The following is a 13222-nucleotide window of genomic DNA, read 5'->3' as shown; positions in this document are numbered from 1 at the left end:
AAATCTAAGTGTCAAATTGATCTTGAGTGCATACAAATGAGTGATGAGGAGCCTTGAGTGTTTGAGAAATTTCCTGATCGGAAGCGAAACCAACCTCAAGACAGTGAGGGCTTGACATAACCATCAGCTCGGGCTAAAGTGCCTTGATGATCTATGGGGTTTCAACTTCGTTAACAAATGGATCTTCATAGAGTAGTGACTTATACATATTAACAACGACTGAATCAACATCGTGATCAGATGACGAGGTGAAGAGATCATGACAACCAAGATCAGAAAATTCAGGATGTTGGTTGGCATCCTCATGATTTGATGAATCACACAGAGGTGTAGATGATAAGGAAGGATGTTCACACTCTATGTTTTCAAAAATATTAGATGAAGGATCAAATGGATTTCCAATGAATGGTTGATCCACTCCATTGTTTGATTATGGGCTAACATACAACGTGTCCTGTGAAAGATCAACAATGGGTGTATCTGTGGATGAAGACACACATGCGAAATCATGGATGGTAGGTTCACCAACAATGTTAGGGAAGAACAAAGGGGTCTCGGATGAAAGGGAGTCATCCTTTGCCAAGTGTTGATGCTCAAGCTCCCACTCATACTCTTCATGAATGACAACGCATGTTGGTTGTGCAACACCAACTCCATTAGTGGGTTGTTCCTCATTCACAACAAGTGAAGAGTCCGGTATGGATGAACACAAGACAACATCATCCAAAGGAACACCCGGATATGAAGATGGAGATCTGTTGTGGTCAACAACAACCCCCCTCTTTGTTTAGTATTAGCAATAATATCAAGCAAAGGGGGACCCTTAACAAAAAATCCCAAAAATATTTTTATCCAAATTTTTGTATTTTAACTCCCTAAAAGCTATATCGCATCGCAGAGAGAGAGTGAAGAGTTTTCCTATGCGCATAAATAAGCTGCAAAGAAGTGATGTGAAATTCATCGCATCGCATATTTTGAAAGCGCCCTTAAAAGAAAATGAGAAGGAATCGCCGACGGCCGATATGCGACGTCGCATATCGCAAACGTCGCAAAAGCAGCACACAACGAGCAAATGAAAATTGCGATATTGCGATCTGCGATCCTACAAACTGCGATCTTGCGATTTGTGATCTGCGACGAATGAAACTATTAATTGCTGCAATACGAATCGCAGAAACCACTCATCGCAAAGTTTCTTCGGCATTATCTGTAAACCCAAAATCGAGCGCTCACCTTAAGGGAAATTAATGAGTGCACGCCTGAGTATCCAAAGATGATCATGTTGCATTTTTCGAAGAGTCAAGTCCTTATGAGTGTCATGATTATGCATTCATTAGAGTTTAAAGCTTTCATGTCAATATTTTCGTCTTGTCTCTTTTTCCTTGCGTAAACTGTAAGGCAGCAACTAATATAAATCTATATGCAGGAAACATCCAAGGAAAAGGGGAAAGCGCCAATACTTGAAGAACAGAGAGGAGATGCCTTCGCAAATGAATGCCGCATGCAGCAGAGCCACAGAGTCCAGAGTATCACTCCACAGACACTGATGAAAATAGACTATCCAAGACTCAGAGTCAAAGGCGCACAAAAGCAGCATGTTTGCAAAAGATCCTGAAGCTCAGATTGGGTAAAGCAAAAAGAAAAACACTGAAAAGGGATGATGCTTCAGAAAAGCCTGGAACAAAGAATGGAAGCAATTTTCAATACGTAAGATTGTTCAGGCAACAAAATCCCTAACTCATTGAGTCATTCACACGGCCGGAAACCGAAATAGCAACAGCACAATCAGTTTGAAAGAAATCTGGGTTATACTAAGTATACACACAGCAAAAAACACCCAGTCAGAGGGAGATTTTCAAAAATATCTTCTAAGTTGTCAGAAAGAGGTGCCAGCTTTTGTTATTTCTACTTTCATCGCCCGAGAAAAAGGAAAAGACAACTAGCCGACTCTTTCCAAGTGAAACTCACATTGCTTACAGCACTAAGGAGCAGATACAGAAACGGTTAGAAATTAGATTCAATTTTTAGAAATAAATTTTCTTTAGTAAAAGGGCGGTCATTTGAATTCGTTCCCTAAATTTGTGTAATTAAGATTAGTTAGTTAGTAGTATTTAAACCTTCTCATGGCATTTGGAAAAGGGTCCGGAAATTTGTCAAAAAGCTTGTCCTCAGAACATGCCCTTTTGCACCCTCGGAGGGGGTTTTTGATGAATGGATGGATCGAGATTTATTTATGTTTGCATTTTAATGTCTGCTACTGATGTTGCACTTCTGTACTCTTAGTAGATGTTAGAAGTAAGTAGAGATAAATCGTTATTCCTTGAAGTTTGTGAGTGAAATCAGTCATAAATGGTACTTTTATCTCTTGATTAATTTCTGCTCATATTCTTAGAGTGATATACAGCTGATTTGTTTATACGTTAATGTATGAATTTCTGGATTACCATTTGACACTTTTTTACGGTGGAATCATTTGTTTGTGCTTAACATATGAATAACTGATTATGCGATATGCTGTTCACAACTGTTTTGCCTAACTTCTTATGCAGAACAGTTCATCTTAAATTGATTTATATTCTTATGATAGTTGAATGATCTTTATTACCAGTTGTTGTATGAAATCTTTTTAGATCGCATAACGAAAGAATTTTACCCCTGGTTAGTATAGATTAGATGTGCTGTTTTTGTTAGATTACAGTAGAATAGAGTCAGTTTAGAGTCTAGAATTAAATTAGTTTAAAATTACCTTTTGATTAGTATCTTCAAAATCTACACACACACACACATATTTTAGATTGGGAAGCTGGTCCCATCATCCCCAGTCGAACCCGCTACACCAAACAGGCAAGGAGCCACCAACCAGGTTCCCGACCGGGTGGGTATCCCCCTTGTTGTCGACCCGATTTCGGGGCCCTCAACATATTTGGCGCTAGAAGGAGGGCACGAACTATGAATGGCAACTAAGTCAAAATCTAAATGCCATTCTGAGAGTAAATCACCCTCATCAACTCCCCCGACTTCTCCACTACGGTTAAACCTGGAGTTACAAGTCGCTCGAGTATCCACCGCTACTACCTACTCCAATATATCAGACCAACTCATTATTGAACCCCCTGAAATTCAAACTTTGATTCGTAAACTCCAGGAATTCTCCATTTTTTCTCATAGGTCTGATAAATCTAACAGCAGCGTGACTTCGCAGTACAATCCTGCTCACCCTCTGACCAGATTGAAGAGTGAAAAATTTGGTATTCAGCCAAGTGAACTCCCTCTTCCTACTAGGAAAAGAGCAAGGAAAGCACCACCCGAGTCTGACCGTGAGACTCTTTCATCCGCTTCGTCCATTTCAACACCCTCACCGCAAAGTCAACCACCCACATCCTCATCCCAAATCACTCATCCATCTTCCACACTTCCTCTTCAATCATCAACTGTCATAATACCTTCATCTTCTCAGCATCAGGGACCGTCTTCTGCCCTCTCATTAACTAGCGGCTCAACGATGGCCCAGTCTCCATGGAACAATCCTGGGGCGGTTTTAATTCCTCCACCCCTGAACCCAATACCGGCCCATCCTGAGAAGTGGCTACCTAAATTCAATCTGGAAACAGGCATGCTAGCTGAAGAGCATATCAATAATTTCATGCTTTCTGTTAATCTCAATGGAGTTACCAACGAAGATGCTGTCGTCCGACTTTTTCCTTACACAATGCAAGGAACAGCCGGATCATGGTACTTTTCGTTACCTTCCGGGTACATCACAAGTTGGGACATTTTTCAAAGTCAATTCCTCACCAAGTTTGGCGATGATAGATCAACAACGACATTGATCAATGACCTATCTAATCTTAAAGCTGAGGCTAGAGAACCCATTAAAGATTTCAACTTACGGTTCAATAAGATCCTCAACAAGATTCCCGTTGCTTCTCAACCCAGCGAGGAAGTAAGATGTGAATGGTACATCATGGCCTTACCATCTAACTTGGCTATCTTCATAGATAGGGCAAGCAAGATGACCTTAGTTGAAAATTTAACTGAGGCGATAGCAGTAGAAAAAAGCATAGTTGCCCTAGAAAAGAGATCTGCAATAGAAGAACGCAAATCTAAGAAGATCTCTTTCAAAGAAGACACCAAGAAGAAGCAAACGAAATATCCTTTCGATATGGAAGGATTACAAAAGGTGTTAAAGGCCATGTCCAACGAGATGATTGACATAAGAAAACAAGTAGCAGAAACTTCTTCAAAAAAGCCCTACAGATCTTTTAAAAGAAACCTTCCCATGGAGGTGAAACCACCCAATGCTGTCTCAAACGTCGAATCTGAAGAAGAAGAATAAGAAGAGAATACCACTGAAGGGCAGACCGATGATGAAGAAGTTGTGGAAATACAAGGAATGTGGGATTTCATCCTCCCACAAGAAGAGGATCAAGAAGCATTTCCGGTTAGCACACGAAGCAAAAATCAACTTGATCCTCCCCAAATTACCCCTAAATAGAAGGGCGCAAGCCCTGCAAAGGTCGCAACAAAGAAAACAACCACTAGAGCGACCCAACTTAGCCCAGTCCAATCAGATCAAGCACCTCCATCAAGAACACTGATAGTGTCGGATGAAATGGAGTATAACATTATCGATGACATGAAAAAGACTAGGGCTAATATCACTCTTTACGAATTGAGCAAATTGAAACATCAACAGAAAATAATGATGAAAGAATTACATGCCGTGCCTACTACATCTTTACCTACAGTTGTAGCTTCCCACAACATGGGAAGACCTCCAACCAACATGATCAATAATATTGATCCGAATGACATTGCCTTGATTGGAGGAAGGTCAAGATCCCATACTCCTCCTTTTCTACTCACTTATGAAATATTCAATAAAAACGTGCATAATTGCCTGATTGATTCTGGTGCTTCAACAAATATTCTACCCAGATCAATATGTGCCAAATTGAATGTTCAACCTCAGAAATCTGCAGTGCACATAGTTCAACTTGATCGATCTCAAGTCGAAGTGATTGGTGAACTTAACCAGGTGACCATAAGATTGTCGTCTAACCCGAAAGTCTGTCAGGTTATCGACATTCTAGTAGCTGATATCCCTGAATTCTATGGTTTAATTCTTAGCAGGGATTGGTCCGAGAAACTCCACGGATATTTCTCAACCGACTGGTCACACATGTGGTTACCTACAACGGCAAACCCAATCAAATAAAGGTTGAACGAGAATTGCACCAAAAGTACATAGTGACAGAATTGGAAGGAGAGAACGAAGCAATAGCATACAACAATAGTATCATAGGAAATTACTCGGTAGATTCTTTCCTCGACAATTTCAATGCTCACACTTCACCTTACTTAGAAAATTCAGTTGTGTCCCAAATTGAAATTTTTTCCCAAACTGATGATTCAAAGTGTTTTAATTTTTTAGATAGTTCTGTAAATACATCTTTATTTTGGAAATTATATTTTGATGGCTCTAAATCTAACGAGGGAGCAGGAGCAGGATGCGTTTTGGTTAACCCGGATGGGAGCAAGACCATGCTTAGCAAACAATACAGCGGAATACGAAGCCTTGGTGCAAGGCCTATACAAAGCAATCGGCTTGAATGTTAAGTATCTTCAAGTCTTTGGAGATTCTGAAATTGTCGTCAAACAGGTACGTAACACCATACATTGCCTGCCAAGTCATTTAAAGCACTATCAATCTTTAGTACAAGATCTGACTTCACATTTCATAGCATTCAATATTTCGTCAATCCCAAGACTCCAAAATGCGAGCGCAGACCTGTTAGCTAACGTAGCCTCTAGACTGATTCCCTCCGAAGATTTTAGTCCCGATAGATTTTCAATAGAATTAATATTTAAACCATCCATCCCTGACAACATCACCAACTGGAGAGTATTCAATGACGATCCAGACATTGTAAATTTCCTTACTTCTAAAGGATCCTACTCAAATCAAATAATTGACGAAGACCATCATGATCACCAAATTCAGCAAAATAGCACTAATAACGCTATACCTTTATCGGTGGTTAAGTTAGAAGATTTATATGATTTGAAAAGTCAGTTTAAAAGGTCTGCCAATTCTAAACTCTACAGTTCAACTCTGAACTATGAATTAGTGAACCTAGGAACCGATCAGAAGCCGCAAAATGTTAATCTAGGCCACGGCCTGGCCCCTGAAGAAAAATCAGCATATATCCGTCTTCTGAGACAATTCAAAAACGTTTTTGCGTGGAATTACGATGAGTTGAAACCATACAACACTTCTATCATTCAACACACTATCCCTATGATTGACAATGAAAATCCTGTCCAGCAGAAGCTTAGAAAAATCCACCCCAACTTAGAAAATCAGATAAAGACTGAGCTAAATAAATTATTGAGACCCAGAATAATTTTCCCCGTCAGACACTCCAAATGGGTATCCAATATGGTGCCTGTTAGGAAGAACAACGGAGATATTAGAATCTGTATTGATTTCCGGAATCTCAACAAAGCCTGTCAGAAAGATAATTTTCCCCTCCCACCTATGGAGCAAATACTACAGGTAGTAGTGGGCTCAGAATTAATGTCTTTCCTGGATGGATTTTCAGGATACAATCAAGTGCTGGTGCATCCCGATGATCAATTGAAAACCACATTCCGAACCAAGTGGGGCACATACGCATATTGGAAGATGCCATTTGGTCTGATCAATGCCGGTGCTACCTTTCAGAGAGCCATGGACATCGCGTTTAAAGGTTTAGTCAATAAATTGGTAGTGATTTACCTGGATGATATAACAGTGTACTCCAAGAAGCGAAGCGACCATCTCAAAGATTTGAAACAGATCTTTCAAAGATGCTTAAGGTATGGAATTTCACTTAACCCAAAGAAATCTTTTTTCGCATTAAGTGAAGGGAAATTGCTCGGATTCATAGTGTCGAAATCTGGTATTCACATTGAACCTGACAGAATCAAAGAAATTTCCGAAATATCCATACCCCATAACAAAAAGGCCATGCAATCTTTCCTTGGACAAATCAATTTTGTAAAAAGGTTTGTCCCCGATTTTTCACGTATTATTTCTCCTTTACAAAATATGATAAAAAAGAATTCAAATTTTAAATGGGGCATAGATGAGCACGAAGCATTCAACTTGATCAAATAAGCTATCATCAACGCTCCATCTTTAGCTACCCCAAATTTTTCAGAATCCTTCATCTTATACACTTTTGCCTCAGAGAAATCTTATGCCGCGATTTTGACTCAAGTAAATCAAGAAAAGGCGGAAGCTCCAATCGCATTCTTTAGCTCGAACTTACAAGGCGTTGAACTCAATTACTCAGACGTGGAGAAACAGGCTTATGCTGTTTTCAAAGTGATCAAATATTTCAGACCTTTCTTACTTAAAGCCCATACCAAAGTCGTAGTACCGTTTCTAGCGGTAAGGAACCTTTTGGTACAGAAGGATGTGGGTGAAAAGAGAGCAAATTGGGTTACCGCCCTACAAGAATACGATCTTGAGATCAAGCCAGCAAGCATCGTAAGAGGTCAAGGCTTCTGCAAGATGTTAGTTGGAGCATCGCAAATTCCGGAGAACTCATCTGAAGAGGTACACACGTATGAGGTAAGCCTAAACGACGCAGAATCATTATATGCGGACACCATTTATTGTCTTAAGAACGGGTATGCTCCATCACACCTGGATCACACCAAGAAAAGAGCTCTGAGGTTGAAAGCTAAACAATACCAGCTCGTAAATGATGTCCTGTTTAAAAAGAATTATGATTCTGTACTTCTTAGGTGTCTTGAGAAAACTGAAGCCGAAAAGGTTTTGCACGAACTCAACGATGGACCAGCAGGTGGACACTATGCTGGAGAGACTACTGCGCATAAGATCTTACGTGCAGGATATTATTGGCCCACGCTGTTCAAAGACTCATACAATTACGTAAGGAAATGCCAAATCTGCCAGACTGCTACGGGGAAACAAAGGAAATCGTCCATGCCACTACAGCCGGTTAACATCGAGCAACCATTCAACCAATGGGGCTTGGACATATTAGGTGAGATCGTTCCTCACTCTTCTAAGCAGCATAGGTATATCCTCACGGCAACAGATTATTTTACCAAATGGGTAGAAGCAGTTCCTCTCAAGACAGTTAATTCTGAAAACATTATTGAATTCATAGATCAATTTATCATCACTAGGTTTGGATTGCCAATAGCCTTAATGTTTGATAATGCATCATACTTTTCTGGAAATGCAATGACTGAGTTTGCATTAAAAAGAGGGTTCAAATTGAAATATTCTGCTAATTACTATCCGCAAGGTAATGGGTTGGCTGAATCAACAAACAAAAACCTAATCAGGATTATCAAAAGAATGGTCGACCAAAACCAAAAGAATTGGAACAAAGCGCTGGTAAATGCTTTATGGGCAGATAGAATCACGAAGAAAGCTTCAATCAGCACTTCTCCCTTTAATTTAGTTTATGGGAAAGAAGTGGTTCTTCCAACTCACTTAGTCATTCCCTCTTTGTCTCTAGTACAACACATCGATGAAGTATCTACTTCCCCTTTGCAATTAAGACAAATGGAAATAATCAAACTAGAACAACACCGAGAACAAGCTAAGAAAACCCATGCTCACCACCAAGCGCTAATAAAATCCTCTTTTGACTCAGCCATCATAACCAGAAAGAACTTTCAAATCGGAGATTTAGTTTTAAAATGGGATAAGGCTCATGAAGAAAAGGGCAAACATACGAAATTTCAGAAGTTGTGGCTTGGTCCTTTTCAGATTGTAGAAGTCATAGGCCCATTGACGTTTGTGTTGCAGGATTTGGCAGGTAGAAGAGATTCTTTGCCTGTGAATGGACAGATTCTTAAAATGTATTTTCCATAGAAGATCACTCTTCTATTTTTTGTAGGATAGTTTTAGTTTCTTTTATTTTGGTTTCTCTTTCTTATAAATAAAATCGGTTGTAAATGATCATTGAATAAGATTCATGAAAGAGCACACTAACTCTCTATCAGATTTTGATTTCACTTGTACAAATAGCAAAACTTTTCGAAAAATCTGATTTTTATTATTGACAAATAGAGTTAACTTTAGCCTAAATAATATTATTAGTTTCAACCTTTCGAAAGACTTTGATGAAATCAACCTTTGGTTAAAAAATTGTTTTATCCCAGCACAATGAAAGGTATCATCAATAATAAAATAAATATTCTCTGCAAAGCTGTGATTTTCAAAGCTCTATTATTGTCGTCCAGAGCTTTCTTAAGGAAAAACAATGACTTCCTCCCTTCCAAAGGAAACTACAGCATTCATAGAAACAATCCGAGAGAGAACTATATCTCAAAGAATAAGAGGTCTCATCACGAGCCGGCTTATCATGATCACAGATATTATAACTTGCTGACTTTGCCAAAACTGTCTACCAAAACAGGGCAACGACTCAAGATTGTTGCAATCAAAAGACAAGGGGTCTCCTCACGAGCCAGCTTGTTCAGCAAAAGTGTAAATCAAGTGAATGATCGTGTCATAATTTGGCCACCAAACCAAGACACTGTTCTTTAGAGAGTAAAAAAGGAAAAAGTGCCAAAAAGGATTTTTCTCTGAAATGTTGTAAATAACCTTAAGCAGGAAAAAGGATCATTGCTGGATAACATGGTAACCTTGTCGAGGCTATGGACGCTTGCGGGCAGCAGAGGCTCTACCTACGACAAATGAGCATATTTTAAAGCCAGCACGCAGAGGCTCTACCTACGACAAATGAGCATATTTTAAAGCCAGCACACAGAGAAGACCTTATTTTATCTCTTAAAAAGGACCGAGTAATGTCTGGTATGAATGCAAGAACTAAGCCTAGGGAAGCAGACAATTGGAATAAAAGAAGGGTTGAATCAAAGTATCATTCACAGGATGAGGGGTAATCTACTCTATCTGTCCATAACAAAATTTAGACATATGAAAACTTTTCTGTTTCGGAAGTGGAAATGTCAATAGAAAAGCAGAGATAACTGGTTCTTCACAGTGAATCGCCATTGTTGTGGTCAACAACAACCCCCCTCTTTGTTTAGTATTAGCAATAATATCAAGCAAAGGGGGACCCTTAACAAAAAATCCCAAAAATATTTTTATCCAGTTTTTTGTATTTTAACTCCCTAAAAGCTATATCGCATCGCAGAGAGAGAGTGAAGAGTTTTCCTATGCGCATAAATAAGATGCAAAGAAGCGATGCGAAATTCATCGCATCACATATTTTGAAAGCGCCCTTAAAAGAAAATGAGAAGGACTCGCCGACGGCTAATATGCGACGTCGCATATCGCAAACGTCGCAAAAGCAGCACACAACGAGCAAATGAAAATTGCGATATTGCGATCTGCGATCTGCGATCCTACAAACTGTGATCTTGCGATTTGCGATCTGCGACGAATGAAACTATTAATTGCTGCAATACGAATCGCAGAAACCACTCATCGCAAAGTTTCTTCGGCATGATCTGTAAACCCAAAATCGAGCGCTCACCTTAAGGGAAATTAATGATTGCACGCCTGAGTATCCAAAGATGATCATGCTGCGTTTTTCGAAGATTCAAGTCCTTATGAGTGTCATGATTATGCATTCATTAGAGTTTAAAGCTTTCATGTCAATCTTTTCGTCATGTCTCTTTTTCCTTGCGTAAACTGTAAGGCAACAACTAATATAAATCTATATGCAGGAAACATCCAAGGAAAAGGGGAAAGCGCCAATACTTGAAGAACAGAGAGGAGATGCCTTCACAAATGAATGCCGCATGCAGCAGAGCCGTGGAGTCCAGAGTATCACTCCACAGACACTGATGAAAATAGACTATCCAAGACTCAGAGTCAAAGGCGCACAAAAGCAGCATGTTTGCAAAAGATCCTGAAGCTCAAATTGGGTAAAGCAAAAAGAAAAACATTGAAAAGGGATGATGCTTCAGAAAAGCCTGGAACAAAGAATGGAAGCAATATTCAATACGTAAGATTGTTCAGGCAACAAAATCCCTAACTCATTGAGTCATTCACACGGCCGGAAACCGAAATAGGAACAGCACAATCCGTTTGAAAGAAATCTGGGTTATACTAAGTATACACATAGAAAAAAACACCCAGTCAGAGGGAGATTTTCAAAAATATCTTCTAAGTTGTCAAAAAGAGGTGCCAGCTTTTGTTATTTCTACTTTCATCGCCCGAGCAAAAGGAAAAGACAACTAGCTGACTCTTTCCAGGCGAACCTCACATTGCTTACAGCACTAAGGAGCAAATACAGAAACGGTTAAAAATTAGATTCAATTTTTAGAAATAAATTTGCTTTAGTAAAAGGGCGGTCATTTGAAGCCGTTCCCTAAATTTGTGTAATTAAGATTAGTTAGTTAGTAGTATTTAACCCTTCTCATGGCATTTGGAGAAGGGTCTGGAAATTTTTCAAAAACCTTGTCCTCAGAACATGCACTTTTGCACCCTCGGAGGGGGTTTTTGATGAATGGATGGATCGAGATTTATTTATGTTTGCATTTTAATGTCTGCTACTGATGTTGCACTTCTGTACTCTTAGTAGATGTTAGAAGTAAGTAGAGATAAATTGTTATTGCTTGAAGTTTGTGAGTGAAATCAGTCATAAATGGTACTTTTATCTCTTGATTAATTTCTGCTCATATTCTTAGAGTGATATACAGCTGATTTGTTTATACGTTAATGTATCAATGTCTGGATTACCATTTGGCACTTTTGTATGGTGGAATCATTTGTTTGTGCTTAACATATGAATAACTGATTATGCGATATGTTGTTCACAACTGTTTTGCCTAACTTCTTATGCAGAATGGTTCATCTTAAATTGATTTATATTCTTATGATAGCTGAATGATCTTTATTACCAGTTGTTGTATGAAATCTTTTTAGATCGCATAATGAAAGAATTTTACCCCGGGTTAGTATAGATTAGATGTGCTGTTTTTGTTAGATTACAGTAGCATAGAGTCAGTTTAGAGTCTAGAATTAAATTAGTTTAAAATTACCTTTTGATTAGTATCTTCAAAATCTACACACACACACACACATCTTTTAGATTGGGAAGCTGGTCCCATCATCCCCAGTCGGACCCGCTACACCAAACGGGCAAGGAGCCGCCAACCAGGTTCCCGACCGGGTGGGTATCCCCCTTGTTTTCGACCCGATTTCGGGGCCCTCAACAAGATCGTAGAAAATAAAGCCTATGAGAACTCGAAGGACTTACAACCAAATCTGTGTGAAAATTGAGTGGAGTGATGTTGGGAGAGCGTGAAGGATGAAAAGGTGTGTGAGTATGATCCGCAACATCACTGGCCAATGGTGGAGCTGTTGAATGAGATGGAGGTAGACAGTCAGTTGAGACAATGCCCACTCCCATATGAGATTGCACAACTCCATCAATGAAGAATGTTTAGTGAGGCTTGATCTCAAACTTTATCCTAGGATGGGCATATTTCTTAAGGAATTACTCAAATGGTCCCAAATATAAGCGAAGTTCATCTGGCTCCTTGGAGCTTCAAACTACAAGTCATGGAAGTGCTACCAAAAATCAATACCAAATTCATGCAGAGCCCTCTGTCGCTGTAACAGTTTCCGGTCAATATTGTTTGGATCAAAATGATAGAATGTGTCTTTAATAATATCACATAAGTTCTCACATGAGTGCATGGTGTCAACCAGTAGGCTGAGCACCCAACGAAATGGAGGTTCACGAAGTGTGTATGAAAGCACCAAACTGGCCTATTCATCAGTAAACTCATCTTCCTCATCAATCATGGAAAGAAAGTTATGCAAGTGCTCAGGCCAGGCCACTTCACTTTCACCACCATACATATGAGAGGACAAGAGATTGAATAGCTTCCCTGAGATGGAGACATCTTCACCATTCGAAAAACACCTCGGGGGAAGAAGAGTGCAAGACTCCATGAAATATATGCAAAGGTTCAAAACTGGATGAGAGGACACTGCTTGTCATCAGGCCCTCCTTTTAGTGCTAGAAATGTTGACGGTGCTAGACATGCCAACATGTCAAGGGGATCTCCCTAGTAAGAAGTCCCAATTAGAACTCAGACCGTTTGGTGTAGGAGTCTGAGCAGTGGGTCGTAAGGTAATGCCTTGACCATGATGTCGTACAGAGGCAAGTAAGAAAACTTTGTCAGTAGCAAGGGTGTGACTGATGCGGTG

The sequence above is a fragment of the Pinus tabuliformis genome, chromosome 3_1, assembly GCF_031772625.1.
Source record: "Pinus tabuliformis cultivar Carrire ecotype Pingquan chromosome 3_1, CPIR1, whole genome shotgun sequence".
Lineage (NCBI taxonomy): Eukaryota > Viridiplantae > Streptophyta > Pinopsida > Pinales > Pinaceae > Pinus > Pinus tabuliformis.
Note: the sequence above shows the minus strand (reverse complement) of the source record.